Raw genomic sequence first — 18458 nt, forward strand, 5'->3', positions numbered from 1 at the left:
ACCAAACATGATAAAAAAAAACACACAACAGTTTATTTTAAAATATATCAGAAAATAAGGACAGATCCACTAGAGATCCAGACATTGAGTTTTTAACTTATTTTAAAGTATTAAAGTATACTTTAATACTTTAATATTTTAAAGTATTAAAATATACTGGGATTTGGGAGGTTCAATAAATTACACGACAAGGTAAATTTCAGCAGAAAACTGGAAGCTATAATCAATTAGGAATTCTAAAACTGAAAAGTATAAACACTGAACATAAGAACTCAATAGATGGAGGATTTTCACAACAGGTTTAGAATTTTTCAAATTTTTATATTCCTTTCAGCTCAGAAATAGTAATATACACAGAGGTTAATATAACCTTAATTTTTTAGTTCAACTGAGATAATTTTATTTTATAGTGAAGCCTCTGAGTGTTAATTTTCCATCTTTTGAATATTGAAGGTAATTGTGTTAATGCAGCTAACCATGAGTAGAATAATAAAATGTATAGTTATAAACACATCTCAAAATGACTGTGTTCATTATCAAATCTGCAGAATTTTGTCTTGTCTGATGTTTTGCAGTTGGTTTAGCCAAGAAATGTGAATTACTCACACAATGCCACTGCAATGATAACTCTTCATGATTGCTGGATTCATTTTCATTACCAGTGGCAAGAATATAGAAATTGCTCTTGCTAACACTAATTTGCAAGGAAGTTAAGTGTGAGCTCTGAACCTTGAAATCAATTTTTGAAGAAAAATAACTTAGCTTTATGATTCTTGAAGAAGTGCAATTTTCTACAATTACCTTTGAAATCCATTCAGCTAGTCTATTAATCTCTTTCCTAATTTAAAAATTTGAACCCATGAATGATTTTAAAATCAAAGGTATGTCCAATTCCTAGAATCTCCAGGTTCAGAATTCCTTTCATTAAATAATTCTTGTTGACATAATATCAAAATCATACCATCCTCTCCACTGTTCCACAATATAATGCCTCTAGTTCAGTTTCTAATGTTAGCTAGCTGAATGAGGTGATTGCCGGTGATGCACTGTATGAAAGGCTTATGATTTGGTTGGAGATTATGCACTATATTTGAAGCACATCTTATTTCATCCTCAAAACAAACCTGAAAAGTTAATATTATTGTCCTCATTTTGAGAATGGGAAAATGGAGGGATTCCAGACATTCTTATCATTTGTAATGGCACCTAACTAATAAGAGATAAACCTGAGATTTAAGCCTGCATAGGAATAGTTAAATCTTACCCCTGTGCTTGCTTGAATGCCTGCTTCTACAACACTATCATTTAGAAACATTTTTTCCTCCTGGGGGTCTACCTTTCTTAGAGAACTTTAAGTTCTCTTTTATGATTAGTAATTGAATGACACTAAACACCATCCTAAATAATACAGTTCTGCAGGCCATGTTTTCCGTTTAAAACCATTTTTGGTCTAGAAAGCCAATTTGAATGACTGTGGGGTTTTTCTCAAGGTTTATAATAATTGTAAGGAAATCATTCAGTTCAGAGTTGGGCAAGTTACATTGCCTCAGGTGTATAACTTTACATCATGGGCACAGTAGACTGACAGGGAGAATAGAAACTTGTTAAAAAATAAGTTAAATCACTGTCCTCAAGGAAATTGCAATCTAGTAGATGGAATGTGATTTTCAAAAAATATATAGAAACAGATTTAAACGTGTAACCTAGGATTATTTTAAGCCCATTTACACTTTTACCTTAGGGAATCGTGGGATTCTTGAGGTATAATATAGGGGCACATTTGCATGAGGTTTTCTAAGTATTAAAATCAAAAGCTGCCTTTGTACCCACACCCAGCATATACTTAGATTAAGCATCTTCCAGGAGGCAATAATCTCCATGTTGTTATTCCTATAGAGAGACTATTGGGAATGTCTAAGGAACATGCTCTCTTCACAATGCTTGATAATTTGCTACTCAGGGATAGTCCTGGATTCTCTCTGAGAAGGCCCATTACTGAAAGCTTCCTCACCATTAAAATACATAATTTAATTTCCTCAAAGAAGCAGCAGCAAAAATGAAAGTGACTCAATTCTGGACATTTAAAAAAAAAAGCAGTAACAAATCTTAACAACATTGCCCAAGGTAAATGGCCTAGAGCCATGGTTGGCAAACTGCGGCTCTCTGGCCCCTTGAGTGTGGCTCTTAGGCCAACTTAGGAGTACTCTAATTAAGTTAATAACAATGTACCTACCTATATAGTTTAAGTTTAAAAGATTTGGCTCTCAAAAGAAATTTCAATCATTGTACTGTTGATATTTGGCTCTGTTAACTAATGAGTTTGCCAACCACTGGCCTAGAGTGTATCCTTAGATAACTATCCCCAAAGAAACAGCTATGGAGAAGGGGTGTGGGACTTGTAAAAAGTGTTAAAGAGGTAGGCCTGAAAGAATCAGGGTGCCAGTGTATCTAGGAGGGGAACTGAATGTATGTAATAAAAACCTTTATTATTTGGGTCTCAGATCTTTCAGCAACTGAGACTAATAGGAGAAGACATAAATAGACGTCTAGAGAAAATGGACAGGATTATTCAGGAAAAGCAACTTTCTGGATAAGATCACACACACACACACACACACACACACACACACACACACACGACCTTGTTTTATATATTGATCACCATGCAGAAGGGGAGAACAAGAGGCCAGGAGTGAGAAGAAAGAAGCCTTTATTGTATCAAAGAGCAGGCAGCTAATGAGGCAATTCCATGGGAGTAGGCCTGATGTTTGCATTCATTCTGAGAGCTTCAAAGAACCACTGGTAGTTTGAAAGTATAAATAATGATAGCTAAGAGGAGATTAAAGACTTGAGATAGATTAGGAGATAACTCTCTTATAATGCTGTGTCTTGGCCATTGAATTCCAAATAACCCATACTTTGGAACTAGAATCTTCTTCAGATTTAGAATTATATGTTAAACCAGTATTGTCAACATAATTTAAAAAGCATACCATCCTCCATGTCCCCCAATATAATAATTCTAACTTAGTTACTAATTTCAAGAAATAAATTATGTTTTAAATTTTAATTAAACAATAAAAAACTATAAAACTTCCACTTCATGCCACTACAAAATAACTGATCCTTAACTTTCTTATCAAGAATAAATAAATTTGGACAAAATAGTTGTGGCAACTATTTTCAGGCACAGGCAATGAATAGGCAGTGCAGTACTATAATCCTTAAGAGACAGAAAATTCATAAGGTTGACTCCATAAGCATCCCAGCTTTTCCCCTATTAATTCTGACTTGCCTCACAGTGGAAGGTAGAGCCCAAGCTGAACAGCTGCCTTAACAAGCCAGAAATTAGAGTTCTGGGCTGCTGAAGAAACTGAAATTTATGGCACTACATTGTTTTAAAAAGCTGTGAAAAAGGGTGGCATCAAAGTTTGCATGGCCCTACGCTAAAGCTGGGCTACACATAGGTAGAACATGAGTCTGCTGTGCTTACCAGGGATTGTATGTTATTGGGTTGATGGCTAAATAGAGATACCAGGGATCATGCAGTGCTGTAAGATTTTGGCATTCTGGCCTAGACGCAGAGAAGAAATCCCATTGAGCACTCCAGGCAATCAATTGAGAAGCTCACATCTCAGGAGTAAGACCATGTCCTAGAATGAGGGACAGGGAGTTAAAAATCCATTCCAACAGAATAAAAGTAATCCCAACAGAACCTAAATCTTTAGTAACTAAAGAGTTTTTTTTTCAGAACAAAATTCAATGATTTTTAAAAGATTACATAATCTAGATGCTATAGAATTTATCATTTATAATATGCAGCATAAAAAATTCTAGGTATGCAAAGGGGCAGGAAAGCATGCCCATAGTCACAAAAGTAGAAAAGCAACCATCAATGGAAACAAATCCTAAGAATATACAACTGGTGGAATGAGTAGACAAGAAATTTACAGAAGCTATTATATAAATATGTTTTTTAAAACCTAAAGGAAAAGATTGTCATAATGAATGACTATATGAGAAATCACAGTAGTTATAAAATGAATCCTATATAAGTGTTTTATAACATAAAAGAATAATACCTGATATAAAAAATCATTGGATGAGATTTAGACAAAAATGGAGGCTGCAGAAGAAAGAATTCTTGAAACAAGATCAACAGAAATTCCCCATTTGAAAGAAAGAGAACTTATATAGTGTGGATACCTTGGACAAAGGGATGATTTACATCTGTATGGGATGGAGTGAGACAGTGCAAGTTTTTATCAAACTACTCAGAATAACATACAATTTAAAATGTATGAGGTCAGACCATACAACCCAGCAATTCCTCACCTGGGTATATACCCGAAAAACTCGAAATCATGTACTTGCAGACATATGCATCCTTATGTTCTTTGCAGCATTATTCACGGTGGCTGATACATGGAAACAACCAGTGTCCTGTGATAGAGGACTGGATAAAAATATGGCACATATACACAATGGTATACTACTCAGCTATAAGAAAGGATGAAATACTGCCATTTGCAACAACATGGATGGACCTTGAGAACATTATTCTAAGTGAAATAAATCAATTTTATATATAGTGAAATAAATCAGTTTTATATCCCACATATGAGTGACATCAAATGGTTCTTAGCTTAGAACCATATGATGTCATTCATACGTGGGATATAAAACTGAAACTCATGAATACAACCAGCACTGTAGTGGTTGAGAGAGGGAATGGGGTGGAGAGAGAAGGGGGTGCTAATATATGGTGATAGGAGTAGATTTGACTTTGGGTAGTGAGCACACAGTGTAATATACAGATCTTATAACATAGAAACCCACACCTGAAACCTATATGATCATGTCATCCAATGTCACCCCAATAAATTTAAATAAATCCTATATAATATATAATAAAGAGGTAATATCAAATTGACCATCACTCAAACACACAAGATGGCTGCCCCCATGTGGTCAAAGATGGCCTCCACAAGATGGCTAGCAGGGAAGGGCAGTTGGGGGCAATCAGGCTTACAGGAGAGGGCAGTTGTGGGGCCAGGCCTGAAGGGGAAGGCAGTTGGGGGTGACCAGGCCTGCGGGGGAGGGAAGTTGGGGATGACCAGGCTAGCAGGGAGGGAAGTTAAGGGCAATCAGGCTGGCAGGGGAGCAGTTAAGATGTGATCAGGCTGGTGGGCAGAAGTGATTAGGGAAAATCAGGCAGGCAGGCAGGTGAGTGGTTGCTAGATTATGAGATGGATATCCCAGAATAGAGAGGATGCAGGCTGGGCTGAGGGACACCCCCTCCTCCGTGCATGAATTTCAAGCACCAGGCCTCTACTAAATAAATAAAATGCCTGACAAAAATAAATAAATAAATAAATAAATAAATAAATAAATAAATAAAATGCATCTTTATAGTTTAAAAATAAAACTTATGAGTAGTTTATTTCTGGAACTTTCCATTTAATATCTTTGGATCATAGTTGACCATCAGTAACTGAAAAAGTGAAAGTAAAATTGTAGGTAAGGGAGGTTAATGGACTAATGTAGATGAGACAAAAAACATTTAACAATAAATAAAACAGCATAAATGAATCTCAAAAACATTATGTTGAATAAAAAAAAGAATACCTACTTTATGTTGAGAACATACAAAAGTAATCAATGATGATAAAATGAGAACAGTGGTTATCTACTGGAATGTGGAAAGTGATTGAAAGGGGGCATGAGGGAATTTTTTAAAGTGATGAAAATATTTTATATTTTAATCGAAGCATTGGTTGCATGGGTGTGTACATTTGTCAAAACTAAGCAGATTGTACCCTTGATATTTGTGCATTTCACTGTATGTAAATTTTACCCCAATTTCTTAAGTCTCTAAGGAAAAATTATTTTGGGGCCAGATAATGATCAATTCTGCAATCCAGGTTAATGAGTTTGGACTTTATCCTACATGCAGCAGGACTTCAATAGAGATTTTGAACCAGGGACTGAATATATTTATTTTTTAAGGAACACATTTCTGACAAAAGTGTAAAAGAAAGATTGGAGAGGGGAGTAACTGAAGGCTATTAGAAGTCCTGGCACTAAAGTGGTGAGGCATGAAACTAGGGCAGTAGAAGTGGGTGTGAAAGAGTTAACAGATGGGAGAAACATCAGAGAGTCAATATCAATGGAAATGTGTGGTATGGTTGGAGAGAGATAAGGAGTTCAGGGTGGTTGTCATTTGCCAAGATAAAGACCACAGATAGGTGTGTTTTTATTGGGGAAAGAAAATTAAATTTTAAGGGAGCAGGAAATGGGTTCAGTTATAGATGAGGACCAGCTGCCTGCCGGACATCTATGTGGACTTTTCCAATCAGCACTTGGAGGTATATATATATAGAACACTGGAGAGTGTCCAGGACTGGGATCTGGGTTAGAAATAAAGATTAGGTAGCTTAAGAAAATGAGTAGAGTGGGAGGGCTAAAGACAGTGCTACACCAGGAATCCCAGATCTGATAGCTTGCACCAAATTTGAGAATTTTGAGAAAATGTGTAAAGCATCTAGACACTAAAAATACTTTTGATCACTTTCACAAAACCCTAAATGCCTTCATGTCTTAATCTTTTTAAAATATATATATTTTATTGATTTTTTTACAGAGAGGAAGGGAGAGAGGTAGAGAGTTAGAAACATTGATGAGAGAGAAACATCGCTCAGCTGCCTCCTGCACACCCCCTACTGGGGATGTGCCCGCAACCAAGGGGCATGCCCTTGACCGGAATCGAACCTGGGACCCTTGAGTCCACAGGTCAACGCTCTAGTCACTGAGCCAAACCAGTTTCGGTATGTCTTAATCTTATAGACTTCTGTCATTTCCCCCACTATCTACTACTGATAACACATAAGAGAGACAAAGGAGGGTAGGTTTGATGATAACTAACAGGGTCAATTCTCAACATCCTGCCAGGACCCAGCTTAGGTTTGAAGAAATATAGTAGAGTTCACAATATAGGGCAGTGCAAGCGGCACATTTAACAAGCTTTGGGAGCTTGGAGCTGAGTTTTGCAAATGCTAAATGGCAGACAGCATTCTATGACTCTTCAATTTACATATTATTATTCATTTGACTATAAGATGAAAACCCAACTAAAAACCCTCCTGCTTCTTGTTCTGCTGATAGATATGGCAGCAAGAGGTGGTGATGAGTCCTTAAAGTGGCATTCATGGTGGCAATGGTCAAATGTGTCTCTGAGCCCCACAGCTTTGTGTTGGAAAATCTAATGGATGGAATATATAGAACAGCTAACTGTAAAGGATCGCTTTATAAAGTATATGATTGTCTAACTAGTGTGTTGTATACCCGAAAATAACACAAAATAATATTGGAAGTAAGCTGTCATTAAAAAATAAAATAAAATAAAAAAGATAAAAATCAGAGAAAGGGATCTAATGGAGCTTAAGAGAGAAGAGATGGGAGAAAAATAAGAAGAGTGGGCTAGACCTAGAAAAGGGCATCAATAAGAAGTATGCTCAATAATATTGACTGATGCCAACAGGGTAATAGGATGAATACTTGCAATTGATTATTAGATTCAGACATTAGGTTGTTGTTAGAGAAAATTAAGGACCATTTACCACAAAATTATAAAAGCTGGATTGCAGGGAGCTCAAGAGTATAAGGATAAAGAGTAGGCATCAGCCCTAACCAGTTTGGCTCAGTGGACAGAACAGCGGCCTGCGGACTGCAAGGTCCCAGGTTCAATCCCAGTCAAGGGCATGTACTTGGTTGCAGGCACATCCCCAGTGGGAGTGTGCAGGAGGCAGCTCATCGATGTTTCTCTCTCATCAATGTTTCTCATCAATGTTTCTAAAATCCCTCTCCCTTCCTCTCTGTAAAAAATCAATAAAATATATTTTTAAAAAGAGTAGGCATCAAATATACCTCTTATTTTGGAAAAGCTGTGTGTGTGCGGGGGGGGGGAGAGAACGTGTGTGTGTGGGAGGGGATGGGGAGGGTGGGGTGAGGGGAGTACCTTGCAGAAGAACCAGGACTTAGGAAGATTTATTTAGGAAATAAAATCTTCAGCATGTTGGATGGGTAAGGGAAAGGATCAAGTAGAAAAAAAGCAAAAACTGAAAAAAGGATAAAGTATAAACAGAAATGGGAGGCAGGGAGCAGGAGAAAGAATGCGAAAACCGCCCTAGCTGGTTTGGCTTAGTGGATAGAGTGTTGGCCTGAGAACTGAAGCGTCCTACTTGATTCTGGTCAAGGGCACATGTCTGGGTTGTGGGCTCGATCCCCAGTAGGGGACATTCAGGAAGCAGCTGATCAATGATTCTCATCATTGATGTTTCCATCTCCCTCTCTCTTCCTCTCTGAGATCAATAAAAATATATTTTTTTTAAATAGAAGAATATGAAAACCAACCAGCACTCTAGACATACTTTGAATCGGGACAAGAAGCTCTTTTCATTGGCAAGCTTCTCAACTCCCTTACCTTTCTTCCATCTCTCTAGTCTGTTACAAATGGGTGGTTTACATGCACTCCCATACTCAACATATTCATAACCCAGCAACTCATTACTTCCAAAACATTTTTTTCTCTCATGCTTTTCATATTTCATCTAACCACATTCTCCTCCCTGTACTGGTAACTAAGACCCTATACTTGTATGTGGCACCCCAGAAATATTTAAGTGTAATAAGAAGATACAGGGCTTGAATTAGATCATAAGCATCCCACGCTTTTAGGGACTAGGCCCTCCGATTCACCCACATGACTTCTAACCAATTTCAAGGAACCTGTTTCCCATAGCCTGGAGCTTCATAATCAATGCAGACCTCAACTTAATGTTCTCCAAAAGCTGGAAACTTCCATGTTGACTTGAGCTGTCTTGAAAATGCAACCACTCTGAATGTCCGCTGATGTTTGAGAGGCCTGAGTGCCCATCCCATACTCCAGTGGAATGATAAACATGGCGGAATTATGGACAGCTAAATCCACACACTTCTTATCCTTGTTTCTCTTGATTACCTTCCCATTATATGAAGCTTCAAGTCTTCTGACCATCTTCCACCACATTTGCATTTTTCAGGGGTCCTCAAACTTTTTAAAGTGGGGGCCAGATCACGGTCCCTCAGAGAGCTGGAGGGCCGGACTATATGAACTACTAATTCCTACTGTAACACCTCGGCTGCGCTCACTGCCCAAAAAACCTGGCGGGCCGGATCAGACTCCTCTGCGGGCCGCATGTGGCCCGCGGGCCGCAGTTTGAAGACGCCTGTATGCCTTCCCAATCCCATTCCAAACTCCCACTGACCCCTTTATTCTTCCAAAAACTTTCCATGCGCCCTTAAAAACTCCCTTTTCGGTGGTTACAACCTTCCCATATTTGCATCCTCTTCTTGGAAAGTCCCTCCATCTCCTTGGGCTCTCCCCAAAGACTCAGCTTTACCTAATCCTCTCTCAAGTGGGGGCTACTTCTTTTTCCACTCCTCTTCAGTCCCTCCTGATGCTTTCAGGACACTGTTCTTCTATCTTGTTTGGAAAAAAAAATCACATTGATTTTCATGCCATTGGCTCATTATGGAAGGCTGAAATTCAGCCTTATTTTCCGTTACTCTGTATGCTCACTTATTTATTTTACATTAAAAACAACTTGTCCAAAAGAAGTCTTTAGACATGTTCCTAGTTCTAAGAGACTGTATTTTCTGTTATTCTGGCCAATTAAAGCTAGATCAGCATGGTTATAGTAAGCAGGTTAATTATTCCAAGAATGATGAGTCAATTCAACCTCCAGTGGTTATTATTCAATGTTAAATGCAGCCTCCATAGTTCACAGCAATTCAATCTACAGAGTTCACAACTTTAAGCAAACAAATCCTGCTTTCTATGCAAACATCTCAACAAATGTGGTTTCTAATAATAAACATTGATAATTCAAGGCTACAGGTTCTTAGAACTATTTTTTTTTAAGTCTCTCAGTGTTGTATGTAAATCCTCTACCATTTTTAGTAATTAGAACTAGACAAAAATTTTACTTTATGATGAGAATGTATTCATGAATATACATTTAATTCAAATGTTAGCTGATTGGCATGTAACTCTTCCCTATCCTTTATTCTTCTCTATCTAAATTAAAGCTAATAGTGAATGTAGCACATCGTTTGCACAAAATACTTGTGTCCACAATTATTTACTTAAAGTGTTCCATTAAGATCTTTTAAGGACTTAGAGCCTATGAATAATTTTACACAGGAGGAATCAAATTAATGAAATAATTATTCATTTTAATTTCCCACAGGCTAAACCACTTTCCTCTTTCTCATTGCTACCATCTATTAATCTCCTGGTCCTGCCCTTATTCCATTTAAGATATTAATACATTTATTGCTTATTTCCTTTGTACCCAAACATCTGCCTTTACATTGAAGACTACATCAGTCAAAAACACTCAGTGTTATGGGATGAATTATATTCACAGAAAATTTATGTTAATGTTCTAACCACCAGTATCTCAGAATGTGAGTGTATTTGAAAATAGGGTCTTTAAAGAGATAATGAAGCTTAAATGAGGTCATAAGTGTAAGACTTAATCCAATAAAACCGGTGTCCTCATAGAAAGACAGATTAGGACACAAGAACACATAGAGAGAAAACCATGTGAAGACACAAGGAGAAGACAGCAATCTCCAAGCCAAAAAGAGATGCCTCAGAAGAAGCCAACCCTGCTGACACCTTGATCTCAGACTTCCAGCATATATACCTCTTTCATTTAAGCCATCTGGTGTTTTGTATTTTGTTATGGCAGCCCTAGCAAAATAATAGGAATTGTACTTACTATGTGTCAGGCATTGTTTTAATTATTTAGCTCTAATCATCATAGTACCTATGTAAAATGGGCAGATGAGGAAAGTGAAGTACAGGGAAATAAAATAACTTGCTAAGCTTACACAGCTTAGTCATAGTCAGAAGCCAGATTGTCATATTCCAGCAAAGCACTGGGTGTACCATTAGGGTTTATTTAGGAGAAGCATAAAGTTTAGAGATTATTTATATTTTACCCACTGTATTCTGCTCTGTTTAGTGATTTCAATATCCATTTAACCCATTAATTTCATGCCCACCTCTGACTACTGTTCTATTATTCTTCCCACATCCAGGGCCAAAGAGATTTTTTGGTTTGTTTTTCAATCCTCACCAGAAAATATTTTCCCAGTGATTTTTAGAGAGAGTGGAAGAAAGAGGGAAAGACAGAGAGAAATATCAATGTGAGAGAAACACATCAATTCGTTGCCTCCAGCACTCACCCTTACCAGGGTCCAGGAGGAACTTGCAACCAAGGTACATGCCCTTGACCGGAATTGATCCGGGAGACCCTTCAGTCTGCAAGCCAACCCTTTTCCCACTGAGCCAAACTGGCTAGGGCCAGAGCCAAAGAATTTTAAAAGTTACTCTCATTGGAATGTCTTCATTTATTTAAGTACCACTGCTTAATCCAATGCAATATGGATTCTATGCCTACAATGTCTCTGAAGCAGCCACTATTTGCAACCCCCTTTACACTGAGTGCAATGAAAATCTTTTGTTTTGTTTTGTAATTTTGGATAGGTAATACATATCTGCCTGAAGCCAATTCCAACATGTCAGCAAAGGGTGAATCATTTGGGAATGGGAATGGATAAAGGCATTTCCTCAAATCTGAAAAATATGATTGTTTGCTGCCAGACAGCTCAGGGCATCTTAATCTACATGATATTGCCTCCTGTTGGCCAAACACATGAATAGCCTGAAGCAATTCCCCAATCTGACAATGGACTCTGTAGACAAACCCTATCCTTTGATGTACAATATATATTTCCACCCTGCCTTGGGACAAATTGTGTAAATAAAAAGCAAGGGGTCCTGAGACAAGGAGAATTTGGTTTCTTCAGCCAAGCTCCTCTGCCCCCCTCCCCAAATGCTTTTCAAAATTATGTTTTATCTCCAGACTCTTATTTAGTTTACACACAGCCCCTTTTCCAGGTTTCCTGAACCCACTGGCATGAAAATATTTTAAAGGTTTAAAAGGTAGAGTTAAATGTAAGTCTCTCTCTCTAACCCATGTTTTACAGCTTAGTTCCCTTGTCAGGAAGCACAGCTACTACCACTTTTTGTGTGCTTCCTTCTAGAGATACTCTATGCAAAAATGAGTAAAATCATCTTTTTTTTTAAATCATGAATTGGAGCACATTGAAAACACTGTCCTGTACCTTGATGTTTTCACATTCTGCTCCATGATGTTTAAGATCTTAGAGATCTTTCCATATTAGTACACATGGAGCTCACTAATACTTTGAATAGCACATAGTATTATATCAACATTTATTTAACCCATTCTCTATAACATTTACAATGTCTCAATATTCACAATAAATGCTGCAATACATTCGTCAGACACATATGCCAAGAACATGTTGGATAGGTAGAATTACTGGGTCAAAGCAATTTTTGATAGATGCTGCCACATTAAATTCCATGGTAGTTGCACCAATTTTCACTGCCACCAGCAATGGTTGAGAGAAAATATCTGGATGCCCGATCCAATACTGTCTTCTTGATATTTTAATTTGCATTTTACTAAGTTTAGGTAAAATTGAATATTTTTTTTAGTAGGATTGAGCATACATTTAAGAATCATGAATATTTCCTTTGAATTGGCAGTGCCTAGCAATGGACACTTTTGGAACATTATCTTATATGACTTTTGTTCAGAGTTGAATGTAGTTCACAACTGCTTTCTTCTGGCTGTGCTCTCTTTGATCAGCTTCTGTAACACTACTGGTTAAGTTTTCCTTCTTCCTCTCTGACTCCTTCTCAGTGTCCCCTGCGGGGCTCTCCCTTTTATTATTTCCTAAATGCTATGTGTCTGGGTTCTCTCTTACACAGAACAGGGAATAGCATGAAGCAAGAGGGTTCTTGGGGCACAAACTAAGGAGGTGAGGTGTTCACTCTACAGGTCATATAAATGCAGGGTCAACACTTGTATAAACCTGAGTGTGAGTGCACTGAGGGATAGAAAATCATAAGTGTTCACATCCTAATAGTTATTTGCAATTTCCCCCCTTCTTTTTGCTGTGTCTTAAATATTTCCTTAAAACTTTTTCTTTTCTTTCTTTTTTGCTTTAAGTAATAAGCACTTTAAGATTAAGGAGAAAATGAGATTTGGATTCCTAAGAAGTTAGTGTTATGTAACTCTAGGTGAATAATTGTTCTGTAGTAAAAGAGGAGGAGAGTCTTAAAGCTTATTACAGGTTGTCAAGGTTGGCAGTAGATGAAGATTATAACACAATTCTTCCCTTTTCCAGTTGTGAGAAAAGAAACATATTATGATATGATATGGCACATAAATTTGAAATAATTTAATTCTTGAGAATTAAATAGGGTTTGCTAAAGAACTCAGAATATAAAGTTGCTAATTATCATATTATGTCATGTGGTTTCATAATGTTATATGTTAAGGGTGTGTTTCAAATAGTAGTTTCCGTGCATTGTTTCTTAACATTACAGGTTCTATGATTAATACTCAAAGCTGAAATAGAACAAACATTGGTCTTTTTTTTTTTTTTTTTTTGCATTTCTTTTTACCAAGGTTTATTTTTATTTTTAAATCTTTATTGTTGAAAATATTAGATATGTCCCCCATTTTTCCCCATTGACCCTTTCTATCTTTCACCTGCCCCCCACCCCAGGCCTCCACCACCCTATTATCTGTGTCCATGGGTTATGCATATATGCACACAAGTTCTTTAGTTAATCTCTTCCCACCCACTCACCCAAAATTGGTCATAAAGTCTCATCAGATTTTGAAAGCAGAAACTTACATTTTTATGATCAAGACAGTATTAGATTGAATATATTCACTTTTATTATTTTTCATATGGATATTAAAGTGTCCTAGCACATTTTTCAGGCTTATTGTGGTATAATGACAAATAAAGTTATATGAATTTAAGACAGACAACTTGATATTTTTATGTCCATATTCAAATTTCTTTCAGAACTGGGTAAACTTTTATTGGTATTTGAACACTAAATCTAAGCATTAGGTATGCTCAATACCACTCAATGTGATTGTCTCCAAGACCCCTTCACTGGACAGAGCCTGGAAATATATATATATATACGGTATATTTAAAATAATGAATTCATTTTGATATTTCTATTTTTATTATTCCTATGGATAACCAAAAACAAAAAGAATTGGATTTGCAGCTGTGCCTTCCATACTATGCTCTTTGTGACCTCTTCTCTCTGTTGGCCATCGGAAGATGTTGCTAGCTGCAATCTTATCTTTGTCTCTTCCAGACTTTCTAACATCGTGGGTTCCAGGAAAGACTTCAGTGAACGTTTTCTAGGCTTGTGTTTTTTGTTGCTGTTTGCCCTTTTTCACCATCAGGGTAGGTCTGGATACCAAATAACACCCTATTCCATCTAACTATGCTACATCTCTATTTGCTAAATAAACATCATACATGAAGGACATAGTTTGGCTATTTGGGAGGGGTGGAACCTTCATTAGCTTCCAGCCAGAATTATTTTCTGTTCCAAGGCAAGCTATCACTTTATTATCCTCAAGGATTCTCATAAAAAACAATATCTTTCCCAGCTTCACTTTATCTTGCTTTACTTTGCATGGATATCTTGTTTGCATTTGCAAATTCATTACCACAAAAGGGTGAATTTAATTTAAAAATTGCTGTCTCTCATATGCATGGTGTTGTGTTTATTTAAACATTATCATTTTCACAGTAATGACAATGGGAATTGTATCTGTTTTAGCTCATCTACAGAACTTATTTAAATCCCATTGACCTTGTCGCTTCTTTTCCAAACTTTTCCCTAAGGTGGCAGGAAAAGGAATTACATAATTATGAGTTCTCCTTTTTACTCTTGGGTGTTGTTGTTTTCTTTAGTTTGTTCAGAGGATCTGGAATCCTCAGGTGCAATTCGCTGCTCAGAGATCCTTTTCCATCTTCCCTACAATATTAGTTTCCTTTTTGAACCTCTTATCCTGTTTACCATCAACTTTCTTCTCTTTCCCTCTTTACCATGGTAGTTAAGACCATGGTTTCTAGCTATGTGGCCTCAGGCAGGATACTTAATTTTCTTGTGTCTTAGGTTTCTTCTCTGGAAGTAAGGAATAATAGCAATATCTACCTCATAATGCTGCTATGGGGATTAACTGAACAGGTATGTGTGAAGCATGTAGAAGTGTGCCTTGCATAAAAAGTTTCAAATGTGAACATCCTTTATTATTTACTGGTGTCTATAACCTAAACATCATCATGAAAAAGACATCTGTCTGCTTCCAGGTTCAAATGCCTGACCCTCATCCCCACAAATAAACTCAACATAGTCCTACCAACTCCCTTCTTCACGTAGAAGGCAAAAGTATCTTAATGGAGTACATGACAAGTGGTGGATACAGGTAAGGTGGGGGGAAGAGGGAAGAGTGCAAGTGTACCACTGTTTCCTCTTAGATATGTTGACTTTGTTGCCTCTCTCTGCTGTGTCTCCTTCTTCTTCTTCTTCTTCTTCTTCTTCTTCTTCTTCTTCTTCTTCTTCTTCTTCTTCTTCTTCTTCTTCTTCTTCTTCATATATTTTATTGATTTTTTTTTTTTACAGAGAGGAAGAGAGAGAGATAGAAAGTTAGGAACATCGATGAGAGAGAATCATCGATCAGCTGCCTCTTGCACAACCCCCACTGGGGATGTGCCCGCAACCAAGGTACATGCCCTTAACCGGAAATGAACCCGGGACACTTCAGTCCGCAGGCTGACGCTTTATCCACTGATCCAAACCTGTTTCGGCTTTGCCATGTCTTCTTGTAGGTAGGGTTGCCAGAAAGAATACAGGAAACTAAGTTCAATTCGAAATTTAGATACCAAATATTTTGTTTTCATGGACATCTTGTTTTGTATTTGACATATTTTTAATTTTCTTTATATTATAATGCTTCTGACACCTTAAAAAAACTTTCTGGCTGGGAAGAGATTGGTTCTCTCTAAGCTAGCCAATTCTTAGAGGAAGGCAAAGGGCCTTAACATGTTTTCTGATGTGCACACTAACCAATCTAGAGCCATACCTCCTCTATCTGGCCTGTATACCCCATTAGATCATTCCTGTTCCTTACCCATCTCAGGGCCAGATTCCAGGAAAGTAGTGACCACCATTATAGGCCAAAGCCCAACAATATTATACAACTTAACCAGTCTTAAACTGTTCACCCTGCCCTGTAGACACTCTAACAGAGGCAGTGGCCTAAAACTTTTACTTGCTCCTGACTTCTTCCTCCTGGCCATTCTTGCATCTTTCCCATAAGGCCTTGAGTAGTGTGCCATGCCTCCTGTCTCTAGGATCTGTGAGTTTAATAAACTTTGCTTTTTTCCCAAGCCTCTTCTCTGTCTCCTCTTGTGACCACCACACCTGACTGACAATCTTATAAAAAATGCAAAACACATAATAACAATTTATTACATATGTCTGAAATTCAAATGAACTATGCATCATGCATTTAAAAACATTTTTTAAAATATATTTTATTGCTTTTTTTTTTTTTACAGAGATGAAGGGAGAGAGATAAGAGAGCTAGAAACGTCCATGACAGAGAAGCATCGACCAGCTGCCTCTTGCACACCCCCTACCGGGGATGTGCCTACAACCAATGTACATGCCCTTGACCAGAATCGAACCTGGGACCATTCAGTCTGCAGACCAACACTCTACCTCTGAGTCAAACCGGTTTCGGCAGCATCATGCATTTTTGTTTATTAAATCTGGTGACCCTAACTAGAGGCCCCATGACATGGGCATTATTCCTCTGAGGACATAATGATTTGGTACAAAGGGAAGTTGCCACTCACTCCCTTGGGCATGACTGGTCAGCATGCTTCAGCCCACTTCCAGTCGCCAATGTCTGTATCTTTGGGTCTGAGTGCTTTTTCTGAAACTAGAAAGGCAGATAAAAAAACGTTGATGAGCCCTAGCCGGTTTGGCTTAGTGGGTAAAGTGTCAACTTGCTGACTGAAGGGTCCTGGGTTCGATTCTGGTCAAGGGCATGTACTTTGTTGCAAGCTTGATCCCTTGCCCTGGTGGGGGCATATATGCGAGGCAACCAATTGATGTGTCTCACATTCATGTTTCTCTCTGTCTCTCCTCCCTTCCACTCTTCCTGAAAATCAATGGGAAAACATCCTCAGGTGAGGATTAATAAACAAACAAACAAAACTGTGGATGAAATAATCCTTGCCCCCTCAGTAGCCATCAACCAAATGACTGCCAGAAGTTGAGGTATAAAACCCCAGCTCCCTCAGCCCCTAAGTGGAATCATTCTGAGGAACATATTTTACAGCACATCCAAGAATTTTCTCTCAAGGTTAAGCTCCAGTTGTTCATTGTGGTGGTGACTTAGTAATGGACTCTTTTCCTGAGAATGTTTCCAGCACTTTCCATTTTCCTTTCTCATTACTCTGTTAGTGGTCCCTGTGCCTCCCAAATACACAACTGGCAAGAGAATCCTCGTATTAGGATCTAGTTCTTGGAAAGTTAATTAAGTTATGGGCTCTTAGTTTCACCTTTATTTCCAGTATCTTCCTGATGATGTCTGTATTGTTTGCCCCTTTGGTCAATATTACTACTTATGTGGAGTAAGTATATGGGTTTTGTTCTTAAAAAGCAAATAAAAACCCTCTCCAACTGCTGTATTGTTTAAGAACAGTGTTTCATTTTTCATACCTGGCTTGCATTTTAGTAAGTGTTTGTTCTGCTTTTTCGACAACAAATAATCTGTTTCTTTCTCCAGGACACCAAGAGATTGGCTTGGAATTGGATAGGAGGACCAGCTCTGGTACAACAAATGGAAGACCTTCCACTGCTACTTGTGAGGAACTCTAAAAAGGGTAGGATAACATGCAGCAAATTTATTGCCTTTTTTGAGCTGGCAAAGAATATAATTAAAATAAAGAACTGACATCTTATGTGACAGAGTCTGAGTAGGAAGCATAGCATTTATCACCTCCTGTTTGCTAGCTTTTCTTTTGGGGGAAAAGTCAGCAAGATTTAATATTGGAAGACGCCTACTCACCTGAAAATGGTGCGGTGTGATATACAATTTGGCCATGTTATTTCTTAAACACGAAAACCAAAATTTACTTTCCCAGAAAAGGGATGATCAGAAAAATCACACTATATATTGAAAACCAATAAAGGAGCAAACACTGTTAAAGAAAATGGGGCATGGATTGTTGTCAGTGCCTAAGTGTGAGGAGAAACAGCAATGTCTGTCCTTCAGAATTATATCAAGAGAATCCTGGGGCTGATTCATCAGAACAAATTTATTGCATGGAGCAGAATATATGAGAATGATGAAGCAGGTTATACAGGGATTTTACTGCTCTTATCTTATAATATACATATTATACTGTGCATTCTA

The sequence above is a fragment of the Pipistrellus kuhlii genome, unplaced genomic scaffold, assembly GCF_014108245.1.
Source record: "Pipistrellus kuhlii isolate mPipKuh1 unplaced genomic scaffold, mPipKuh1.p scaffold_m20_p_16, whole genome shotgun sequence".
In the NCBI taxonomy this organism is placed as follows: domain Eukaryota; kingdom Metazoa; phylum Chordata; class Mammalia; order Chiroptera; family Vespertilionidae; genus Pipistrellus; species Pipistrellus kuhlii.